The sequence below is a fragment of the Felis catus genome, chromosome A3, assembly GCF_018350175.1.
Source record: "Felis catus isolate Fca126 chromosome A3, F.catus_Fca126_mat1.0, whole genome shotgun sequence".
NCBI classification, from domain to species: domain Eukaryota; kingdom Metazoa; phylum Chordata; class Mammalia; order Carnivora; family Felidae; genus Felis; species Felis catus.
Window position 1 is genome coordinate 137,840,278 of NC_058370.1, and position 10,355 is coordinate 137,850,632.

The following is a 10,355-nucleotide window of genomic DNA, read 5'->3' on the forward strand; positions in this document are numbered from 1 at the left end:
CTCAGTCCCTTATTGTGAAACACAGACTCCCGTTATAACAACAAGTGCTCTTATTTAAGTAATAATTTCCATTCTCATCACAAGAAAACAATTCTCTAGCTATGTATGGTGAGGGCTGAGAGTTGGACGTACCGTGGCAATCATTTCACAATAAATACAAACATCCGATCATTATGTTATACAGCTGAAACTGACACAATGTTACACGTCAGCTCTACCTCTATATAGAAAGATGATAGAGAGATAGGTAGACAGATAGATGACAGATGATCAATAGATAGATGATAGATCAATGATAGATAGATGATAAAAGATAGATGATAGGTAATTGATTAATTGATAGATGATAGACAAGTAGAAAGATACATGATAGAAAGATAGATGACAGATGATAGATAGATACATGATAGATAGATACATGATAGATGATAGATAGGTAATTGATTGATAGATGATAGACAAGTAGATAGAAAGACAGACGATAGAAAGATAGATGACAGACAGATGATAGATAGACGGATGATTGATTGATAGACGATAGACAAATAGATACATGATAGAAAGACAGATGACAGATGATAGAGAGCGAGGGAGAAAGAGAGAGATAACAGATCTGAAAGAGAGAGGACAGACACAGCGGATGGGTGATGGTGTAGGTAGTAGCCCTTCCCGGCTCACTGCTCACGTGCGGAGTCGTCATGGCCATGGCACTCAGGTTCAGCAGGCAGCCCGGCCAGGTGGGAGGGCTGCGCGTGGGCACCGCCTGCCCTACCGCTCAGACTCACTTGGCATTCGTTCCAAAGCAAGCACGCTTCGACAAAGGCTGCTACCAGAGAAAGCTGATGCCATAAGCAACTACCCAAAAAAGCCCTTTCAAGACCTGGGGACCTGCCTGAACACCCCAGCCAAAAAGTCAGAGGCAACAGATTCAAGATGGAGATTTTTTCCCCACACCGTTTATAAGATGAAAGATCATGCGCCTTTCCTACAGCCGGAACTCACGGATGCGGGCGCTCCGCCTTCCTAGCCTGCTCACAGGAAGCCTGCAGGGCCTGCCTGCTAACAGGACACTGGAGTCTCGCAATGAGACAGGAATCAATACGAATGATCAGAGCCAGCCGGTCCGAGGAGAAACATGAGTGAAACCTGGAAAACAAGACCGATTTCTACGTATAACTCCGGTGCTCGGCGGGGCCGTCACCTGCCCTCAGACTGTGGGGTGGTCTCAGCACCATGTCCGTTTGAGAGCATCAGCCAGACGGGCCAGACCTCGTGAGCCCCCTGCACGGGCGGCCCCGAAAGTGAGGGCTACAGGGAGGCCCTAAGTGAGGTCCAACCGGCCAAGGAACAGCAAGAGAGGACAAGAGAATCCAGGAGTCCCCACTGGGGAGACGCAGAGTACAAGATAGGTCGTGTAGTTTAGCGTTACCATCGAGGGCCTGTCTCTAAGCTTGGCCCGGGTGCACCTGAATCACCCATCCCTCTCATCCCCAAGACCCCGCAGTGATGACCTCGTTGTTCTGTGTCTACACCCTCACTGCTGCCAGTGTGGGCCGTGGGCAGGGGCTCCAGCATCAGCCCATGGAGATGCTCCAGACCCGTGGAAGCAGCATCTGCATTTCAACGAGCCCCAGGTGACGAGTGCACAGCAGAGTCGAAGGAGGTCTCCGGAGAACGTCTTCGAAACCCGCGTCGTGCACTCTGTTCCAAGCTCCGTGTCTGGGACTGCTCTGTCCGTCTTCCGGAAAGCTCCTCAGGTCACCAGCTGCCACCCCACCACCCCATGTTTGAGACCCCACGCACCATGCCGTGAGGAGGTCACACAGAGCCACGGAGCCAATCTGGGGTCACCCGGTGCTCTCCTTTCATTGAGGAGTAAACTGAGGCTGGGGCCCTTGGCTGAGGCCCAACGTGTTGACACAGGAGAGGATAGGCCTGCCTCACAGCTCTCCCGGTTTCTGGTTTACTTTGTTTCTTACTCTGTCATGAACAAAGCCTAGGCTGTGGCTCAGGAGAAGGGTATGAGGGGCCACCGCCCTGGGGTGAGAAGTCAGAGGGAGACGCCTGTGCAGCCTCCACATTTATAACGAGGCCCAGAGCCTCCGGGAGCCCTCACGGACAGAGGCGGAGCCCGGACGAGCACCCAGCTCTCCAGCACCTGTATGACTCCCAGGGTGACCGTCACGTCCCCTCTGTTTTCCTGAGACACGTCCCTCCAGTCTTCCCGCTACGACGTGTGCCCAGATCAGCAGATGATGCCTCCTCCCTCATCATCCACGTCCCGCAGCCACAGTGGCCAGGCCTCCGGGGAACCCACACCAGCCACGGCCGGCTCTTCCTTCCCCATCTCAGACGGACTCCGACATCATCCTCCACGGTTCATGCACTCTTCTAGGCTTTGAGGCCTGAGGAAGAAAACGTACCACAAGCACGAGGCCTCCACGCCGGCTCGCACGGCCGCGTTCATTTGTACAGAACACACGTCGACAGCAGGGAAAGGCCATTCAGAACTAGGCCCCAGCCTGTTCCCGAGGGGTGCGTGGGGGAATGCCTCCCTTTCACAGCTCACATGCACGCCTCACCCCTTCCCGTTCATCAGAGCTGCTCACAGTAGTTGGGAAGCAGGCCTTGAAATCGGTTTCCTAAAGGTTCTAGTTTTTAACTGGAAACCTCTGGAGAAAATAGAAATGCAGGCTTGCTGTGGACGATGTATCATTCCAATTTCTCTCCTTAATCACAGGGAAGACCAACATTTTACACAGTGAAGGGAGGCCGAAAAGGCCCCAGAAAAACCCCAGCAGAAGGGCTAGAGCAGGAGGAGAGAAGGAGGGGGGACCAGTTCTGCCACACGGTTCACAGATGCCAAATAAACCGAACACCTGTCTGCTGAGGCTGCCCGACAAAGCACCCCAGACGGGGCGGCCCAAACAACAGAACCGAGTTCCTGCGCCACATGGAGGCCGGAGGTCGGAAATGAAGGTGTCGGCAGGACACGCTCCCCCGACACAGGCCGGACCCTTGGCCTTTCTTGGTTCGTGGACACGTCACTCCAGCGTCCACCTCTGTCACCACAAGGACTCCGTCCCTCTGGGTGTCTGCGTCCAAACGTCCCCGTTCTCGAAAGGACACCGGCCATCGGAAGAGCGCCCACCCTAGTCCAGCAGCCTTGTCTGGACTTGATTACATCTCTAAGACCCTGTCTCCAAATAAGGTCATGTCCACGGGGCCTGGGGGCAAAGACCTCAACCCATCTCCTCTGAGGGACACCAGCCAGCCTACAACAGGTTCCGGACAGACGTCAGAGCGTGGAGGGAGGCCGCGGTCACCTCCGACGAGGCGCTCCATGGCAGAAGTCCGAGTTCTAAGGCCAGGAGTGGAGGACCTAGGCAAGTCCAGAGGGCAAGGAAGACCCCCTTCCAAGAAGCCTGGTCCGCCTGGGGAGAAGAGGATGACAGGCAAGGAGGACATGATGTCAGAGGGAGGATCCGGTCTGTTCTAGGCACAGAGGCCTGGTGTTCAAGTTGAGGGAGGCCCCAATGGAAAGTGAGAAGCCGGGAATGCGGAGGAGGCGTGTGTATTGGTGGAGCGAAATCAGGCACAAGGAGGGGGCTCAGCCTTGGGCAGGAGACCCAGCAGATGTGGGCAGACCCTGGGAACATGTGACAGATAAGCAAAGGGGACGGGGTACTGGCAGCAAGGGCGTGTCAGCGGCCCAACCACTTGTTCGTCAAATACTTATCCAGCTGCAACCCTGCGTCAGACTTTCTAGGGGCCAGGGATACAGTAGTGATCAGAGGAGACCCTCCCTCATGAGCTTGGGGTCTACTGGGGGAGGGGAACATGGGAGCAGAGAGGAAGGAGGTGGGTTGGAAGACAAGCTGATATTAAGACAAAGTTAAGTTAAAAAATTGTCAGAGGGTGAAACATTACAGGATAAATGATAGTAGGGTTGTCTGTGGTGGGGGAAGACTCGATTTGGAAAAGGTAGGCTAGATCAGTCTCTCTGGGAAGGTGCCATTTGAGTGAAGTCTCGCAGAAGTCTTGCCATGGTTTGGACCATCTGTCGTACAGACGTGTGACGTCGAAGGAGGCCACTGACACGTCCTCGTGCAGCCGTTGGGTTGTGTGGGGCAGGCACCAGGTGCCTTCTGCCTGCCGTGTCCTTCCATCAGACCCTGCCATCTGCCCAGCCACCACTCATTCTGCAAGACTCGGAAGGGCAGTCGGGACTTCCAAGAAGCCTTGGCCACCAGTTCTCAGCAGGATCAGGATTGGGGGCCCTGCTGTGCTCTACTCAGTACTCGCTCTCGTGTATGTCTCATGTTATGTGATGCCCTCCCTGCTCTGAGAGCCCGCACGTCTCCAGCCAACGGGTGTGTCTTACACTGGCCTTCTGCACCTGCTACGGTGGGGCACGTAGTAGGGCTGGGATTCCACAGCTGAGTAAGAGATTACTTGCTGAGTAAGGGATTACTTGCTGAGTAAGAGATGATAGAGACAAAGGGGCAGGAGACAATGGGGGAGAAGGAGGGAGAGGGGGTAAGAGAGGGGGATGGAGAGGGCAGGAGGGAGGAAAGGAAAGGGGGAGGGAGAGAAAAGGAAAACAGTGCTTTGAAAACAAGAATCTGTCATCCACGTGTAAGTTCGCGAACTATGGGAAAGGAAAAGGACAGACCGGGTGCACCGAGAACTTATCTTCCTGATCGTCCGTTCCAATCCATTCTCTGTAGACTGACACATCTTTCTAAATCCTACCTCTGATAGTTTTTCTCTCCTGCTCAAAAATCTTCAGTGGTTCCCCTTCCCCTCCAGACTCAATTAAAACCAATCGGCCCAAAAGCAAAATTTACATAATCTGGCCAAACTGACCCTTGATGATTATTCCCCCAGCTTGGGTCAGATCGAGTCCTTACTGATTTCAGAACATGGGCTTCCTTCCCATCGCTGTGGGTCTGCCCACACTTCCTGTGACGTCCGTACAGCCGAAGCTGAAACCCTATCCCCCCATGAGGGTTAAACCCAAATGGCTGTCCCTTAATTCTCCTCTGTCTCCTCCCAGCCCCAGCCCCCAGCTTCTAACCTTGTCCTGGCACTCATCTGACTTCGCCTTAATTTGTGGGTGTCAAGTGTAGGCTGAACATCTCTGATCAATCAGAAGGTCCATGACCATGCTTTACTCATCTGTGTTCTTCCTTCGTAGTGCAAAGTAGTAATACATATTAATAAACACTTGCGAATGAATGAAGGAGTGAAGTCAGGAAGGCAGGCAGGCAGGAAGGAAGGTGGGAGGGAAGGAAGGAAGGAAGGAAGGAAGGTAGGAAGGAAGAAAGGAAGGAAGGCAAGAAGGAAGGAACACGGTTCGAGGAAAACCGGTCGGTGGGTAACTAAGACAGCAGGCAACTGGAATTCAGAAGAGGGGGTTGTGGCTCTCCCTCCCGCCAGCTGTGGGACCTCAAACGCCCACTCAATGGGTTCCAAGACAAGTCCCTCATTAAGAAACGGAGCCTCTGCACCATATACTTTCTCTAAGGCTTCTTCCACTCTTCCACAGCTTTCTAATTTGCATGCGGCAAAAACTCCAAATATTTGAAAGTTGGCTTCTAGTTCCTTGACGTTTCACAACATCCTCCTTCCACATTTTTTTTACAAGGTGGGCTTCATCACTCTGAATTACAGGAAGAAAATGAATATGCTTCCATGCACGTATTAAATCTTTTGAGACCAGGAACCCCCTGAGGCATGTGATAATCCTGGGATTGGTATATCCTGATAATCAAAAGTATATTGACGATAACACCCAGACACGGAATTAGCAAAAGCACAGACAGCGGGTCTGTCCACATTGCGGGGGAAGGGAGGGAGGGAGGGGGAGCTGGGCAGGGGCGGGAATGCAGCATGAGGTTCTATTTCCAGTAAGTATGCCATTTATCACGAGCCAGCATGTGACCCCGTGATGCCCTCACTCAGGGACAGGATGCTGGAGGGCGTGCAACGCCGCTCTATCTGTGTGGCACATGAGAAAATAGGGTTACGCGCACGGGCTCCAGCCACCTCTGGAGGCAGCAGTGGCCGAGGCTGACGGTCACGTGCTTGCAGACAATGCCAGAGCAAGCCAGAAAGCAAAGAGCCGCAGCAGCATGCTGATGTGCCTGCGGAGAGGACACCGATCCCATTTCCAGCCTGCGAGCTGCAGGAATGTGTCACCTGCTTAGGGCAAATGACGGGCTGAGACAGGAGGTGTGAGATATTCCGGGGAACCTAATGAGGAGACGATAAAACCTAGGAGGGACGTGGTCCGTTCATTTTCCAGGCAGCCACTGCAAGCGCACAGAAACTCCCGCACGCCCAAAGGAAAGAAAATAAATCCACGCGTTCAGTCCGAAGACAGACTCCATATTCTCCGGAGGGCAGAAATAGGCCCCCTTGGGAAATTAAGCCAGCCATTCTGGTGAATCTTCAGGAGAATATGCAATTAAAATTACATTTTTTTTTTTTTAATGACACCTCCATCCCTATGCTAGGCAACCGGCTGCTGGAAAGGCCCTAAAGGTAGATGTGCTCTCCTTCACAAGTCATTTGCTAAGGGAGGGATCACAGCAACCCTTCTTGGAAGGGGGGGAAGGCTTCTGTGGCTTTTTCTCAGTTAAGACCCCTGGCTTAAAAAATAAGCAAAAGTGATCAAATCACCACATTAAAGGAATAACTATTCTGCAACCTCTTATTTTCCCAGGATCGAGATCAGTTGAAACTATTGAAAATAAACATTCCAACGTTTTGAGATACTATCTAAAGATTTGCAATCCTGAGGAAGTTCAAGAGAACGGTGATTACAGTGAATGTCCCATTCACCGAATCTGAAAGTTGGCCTTTCCATGACAAAAGCCCAGGAATTCAGATATGATAAAAATCTTGACTCTGTCAGAGCAGAAGGGGACATGGGAGTCTGGGGGGAAGCCAATGGTTTCTGCTCTGTTTAAAGCCCTATTCACTCTCTCAACAGCCTCTCTCTCTCTCTCTCCCTTTTCTCTTTCTGTTTCATTCTCCTCCTGGATTTTGCAACTTACATGAACTTTTATCAGATTTCAGCAAAGTTTTAGAGGCTGGCATAACCAACGAACAAAGGAGGTAGTTTCTGATCCGACCAGTTAAGCCCTCTGAGATGGCCGCTAGCTGCTTTAAATTTTCCGAATGTGATCTTACAAAGTTCATAATGTGCACGTACCTTCTAGTTTTTTTAATTCATTCATTTTGATTCTGATACTATGTGCTTGCACAATTGCTATCATTAAGCCTAATTACATAATTAGCGTAACATGTGTGATTGTATCATTAGAATGTGCAATTACGTAATTATAATGTGGAATGACATCACGATGTAAATATCCTTCTGAACTGTCAGGAAGAAATATCCTCTGTTTGCCCAAGAGGTCATTTTTAAAGTTCAATTTCACGTGTTTTTTTTTTTTTCTTCCAGGATGAAAATTCAAATATTATTTGGATCAAACCCTTTAACTACGCTTAGAAAATAAAGGTTTATTTTTTCTTCTTTTATTACCTTTCCTGACTCGTGTACAAGGTAAGAAACTTTGTAATGGATCAAAATTGTTCATTTAACTAATTGCCCTTCATTAGTTGAGTTGAGAAATAAAATTACTAGAAATCCTGGCCCATGAATGAATCCCCAAAATGCAAACACTTGGGTCTAGCAAATTTATACCTAAAATGATTTTAGAAGTAATATACATTTCCCTCAATCGCAGTCTTGCAGTCCCACATGCCAGGCACGCTTCACGGCAATCTCAAACCCCAAAATACACAAACCAAACACACGTTTTCACGGAAACCTACTCTTCCACCCACATGACCTATCTCAGTGGTTCTCAGGCTAACCTCCAGCAGAATTACCCCCAGAGCTTGTTGGAACAGAATGCTGAGTCCCCTCCCCAGAGTTTCCAATTGGGCAATCCTGGACGGAACCAGAGAACTGCATTCCTAGCCAGCCCCGGGCTGCTGCTGGCCCAGGGACCACACTGGAGACCTAGTGTCTGGTCCTCACCAAGTTTGCCAAGAGATACATGGTCCCCACTTGGCCCCCAGGTCCTGTGGACTGTAGCCCAGGAAGAGTATGCCCTAGGTCACTTCTCAACCCTTCTCTCCGTCCCTGCTGACTCTGGCTTCATTCAGTCTTCATATGCTTTTGCCTAGAGGTAGTCACTCCATCACGCCTTCTCCTCCTCAGATCCCACACCGACACCAATTTAATCACGCTTCGACACCGCCTTTTTTAAGATGTCTGCCCATCCTTCATGGGCCCCGAGGCCCTACAGTTTTGGACACCAGCTTTCCTTCCCGACTCATTTCCCATCACCCTGCTATGCCCTGGCCCTGTCACAGAATGGTATTCCCTGCATCGACCCTCTGCTCCTTTGGTAACGCTGCTTCCTTTGGGTGCACTGAAGAACTAGGCAGGACCCGACTCACCACTGGAAATAAGAGACCAGCACACCGGGTCACGCCATGCACGCAGAAACCTTGATTTCAGACGAGTCGGCACAGAGACATGATGAAGAAATACGGTGGGGTACGGGGCTTGGTTAGGGGAAGGGCAGGAAGAGAGGGTCGCTCACTTCCCTACTGTGTGCCTGGAGCTTACCTGTGACCTCATGTGGACGTCACAAGCCTCCGTTTAATGTTTTATTTGGTAGATGAGAAAGTCCAAGGCTGAGGAAGAGCATGTAAATTCTTTGAGGTCAAATACCCAGTAAGTGGCACAATCAAGTTGTGAAACCCTTGTTACAGCGAATACATTATCTGCCTCCAAAACTCACGCTCGTGTAGCAAATTTCTGTTGTTAAATTAACTCCCAGTTTCATGAAAAATCACACTCAAAGAATGCCAACGGGCCAACCGATGTCAAACTTGAAAGCAATCTCTGGTGGACCTGTCCTTAGCCCTGTCCTTGTAAAAGTTGTGAGTAAATTCTATGAAGACAGAGAGTCTATGGCTCTCAGAGCTAGGAGTGTCTGCTGAAAACTCACTGTATTTCCAAATACAATATTAAACTGGAACAAGGACATTTAGTTTTAAAATAATTGGATAACTTGCAGGATTGAAAGATATTTGATGTTGACAGCATTTAATTTGTGAAAGATCTAGGGCTTTCTCTCGACCGTAAATTTAGCAAGAGTCAACAGCATGACATACTCCTAAAACAATAAACAAAAATAAAGTTGTACTCAGGGCACCTGGGTGGCTCAGTCCATAGAGCGTCCGACTTCAGCTCAGGTCATGCTTTCACAGCTTGTGAGTTTGAGCCCCGTGTCAGGCTCTGGGCTGACAGCTCGGAACTTGGAGCCTGGTTTGGATTCTGTGTCTCCCTCTCTCTCTCTGCCCCTCCCCTGCTCATGCTCTCTCTCTCTCTCTCTTAAAAATAAACATTAAATGGGGCGCCTGGGTGGCGCAGTCGGTTAAGCGTCCGACTTCAGCCAGGTCACGATCTCGCGGTCCGTGAGTTCGAGCCCCGCGTCGGGCTCTGGGCTGATGGCTCAGAGCCTGGAGCCTGTTTCCGATTCTGTGTCTCCCTCTCTCTCTGCCCCTCCCCCGTTCATGCTCTGTCTCTCTCTGTCCCAAAAATAAATAAACGTTGAAAAAAAAAATTAAAAAAAAAAAAACATTAAAAACATTTTTAATAAATAAATAAATAAATAAATAAATAAAATAAAAATTTATTTTAAAATAAATAAAATAAAATAAAATAAATTTTATTTTAATAAATAAATAAATAAAATAATAAATAAAATAAAGTCATACTTGTTTTCAAGATGATGCTGAGTTCAATCTTTAAAATGACTCTTCTCAGGCAATTGGAAAAAAATTAATTGTAAAGGCATATCCATACTCAACACTAAGAGAAAAATGTCCATAGTTTAAAAAGGAAAGAAGAAAACATAAAGCAATAGAGAGGGTTAAAGCCATCAGTCTGCTGGGCTCTCAGTCCAGGGACATGAAAAGGCTTGACCAGACAAAGGCTTGACCAACACTGCCTGACATGAAGTGAAGGGCCAGGACCAAGGGGGATGTTTGGGCTCCTGGGGTGGGGCTGCTCCACTCTCAAAACAAAAGGAGAAAAGGCTGCAAAGACACCGGTGGCTGTAATTTATATGACAATTCATTCTTGAGATGTGAAAGAAAAAGATACAGGTGAGTCAATAGATCTTGAGCCAATTAACTCATTCATTTGGCAACTGCTTCGAACAGACCTGGGGCCAGTAGTGTAAGTACAGCTTCAGTTTTGGGGTCTGATAAGAAGGAACCATACAACCTCCAGGGAGAGGTTTTCAAGGTTAAAAAAAAAA

General features: G+C 49.2%; 1 long non-coding RNA gene across 1 annotated transcript in view; it reads right to left on the reverse strand.

Annotated features, from left to right (window-relative positions):
* The window catches only part of LOC123384647, a 47,175-nt gene extending 37,866 nt beyond the window's left edge, over positions 1-9,309 (reverse strand). The window contains exon 1 of the long non-coding RNA XR_006596072.1: positions 8,482-9,309. This is a non-coding gene — a long non-coding RNA (uncharacterized LOC123384647). The remainder of the gene's footprint in view (positions 1-8,481) is intronic.
* Positions 9,310-10,355: the final 1,046 nt, after the last annotated feature.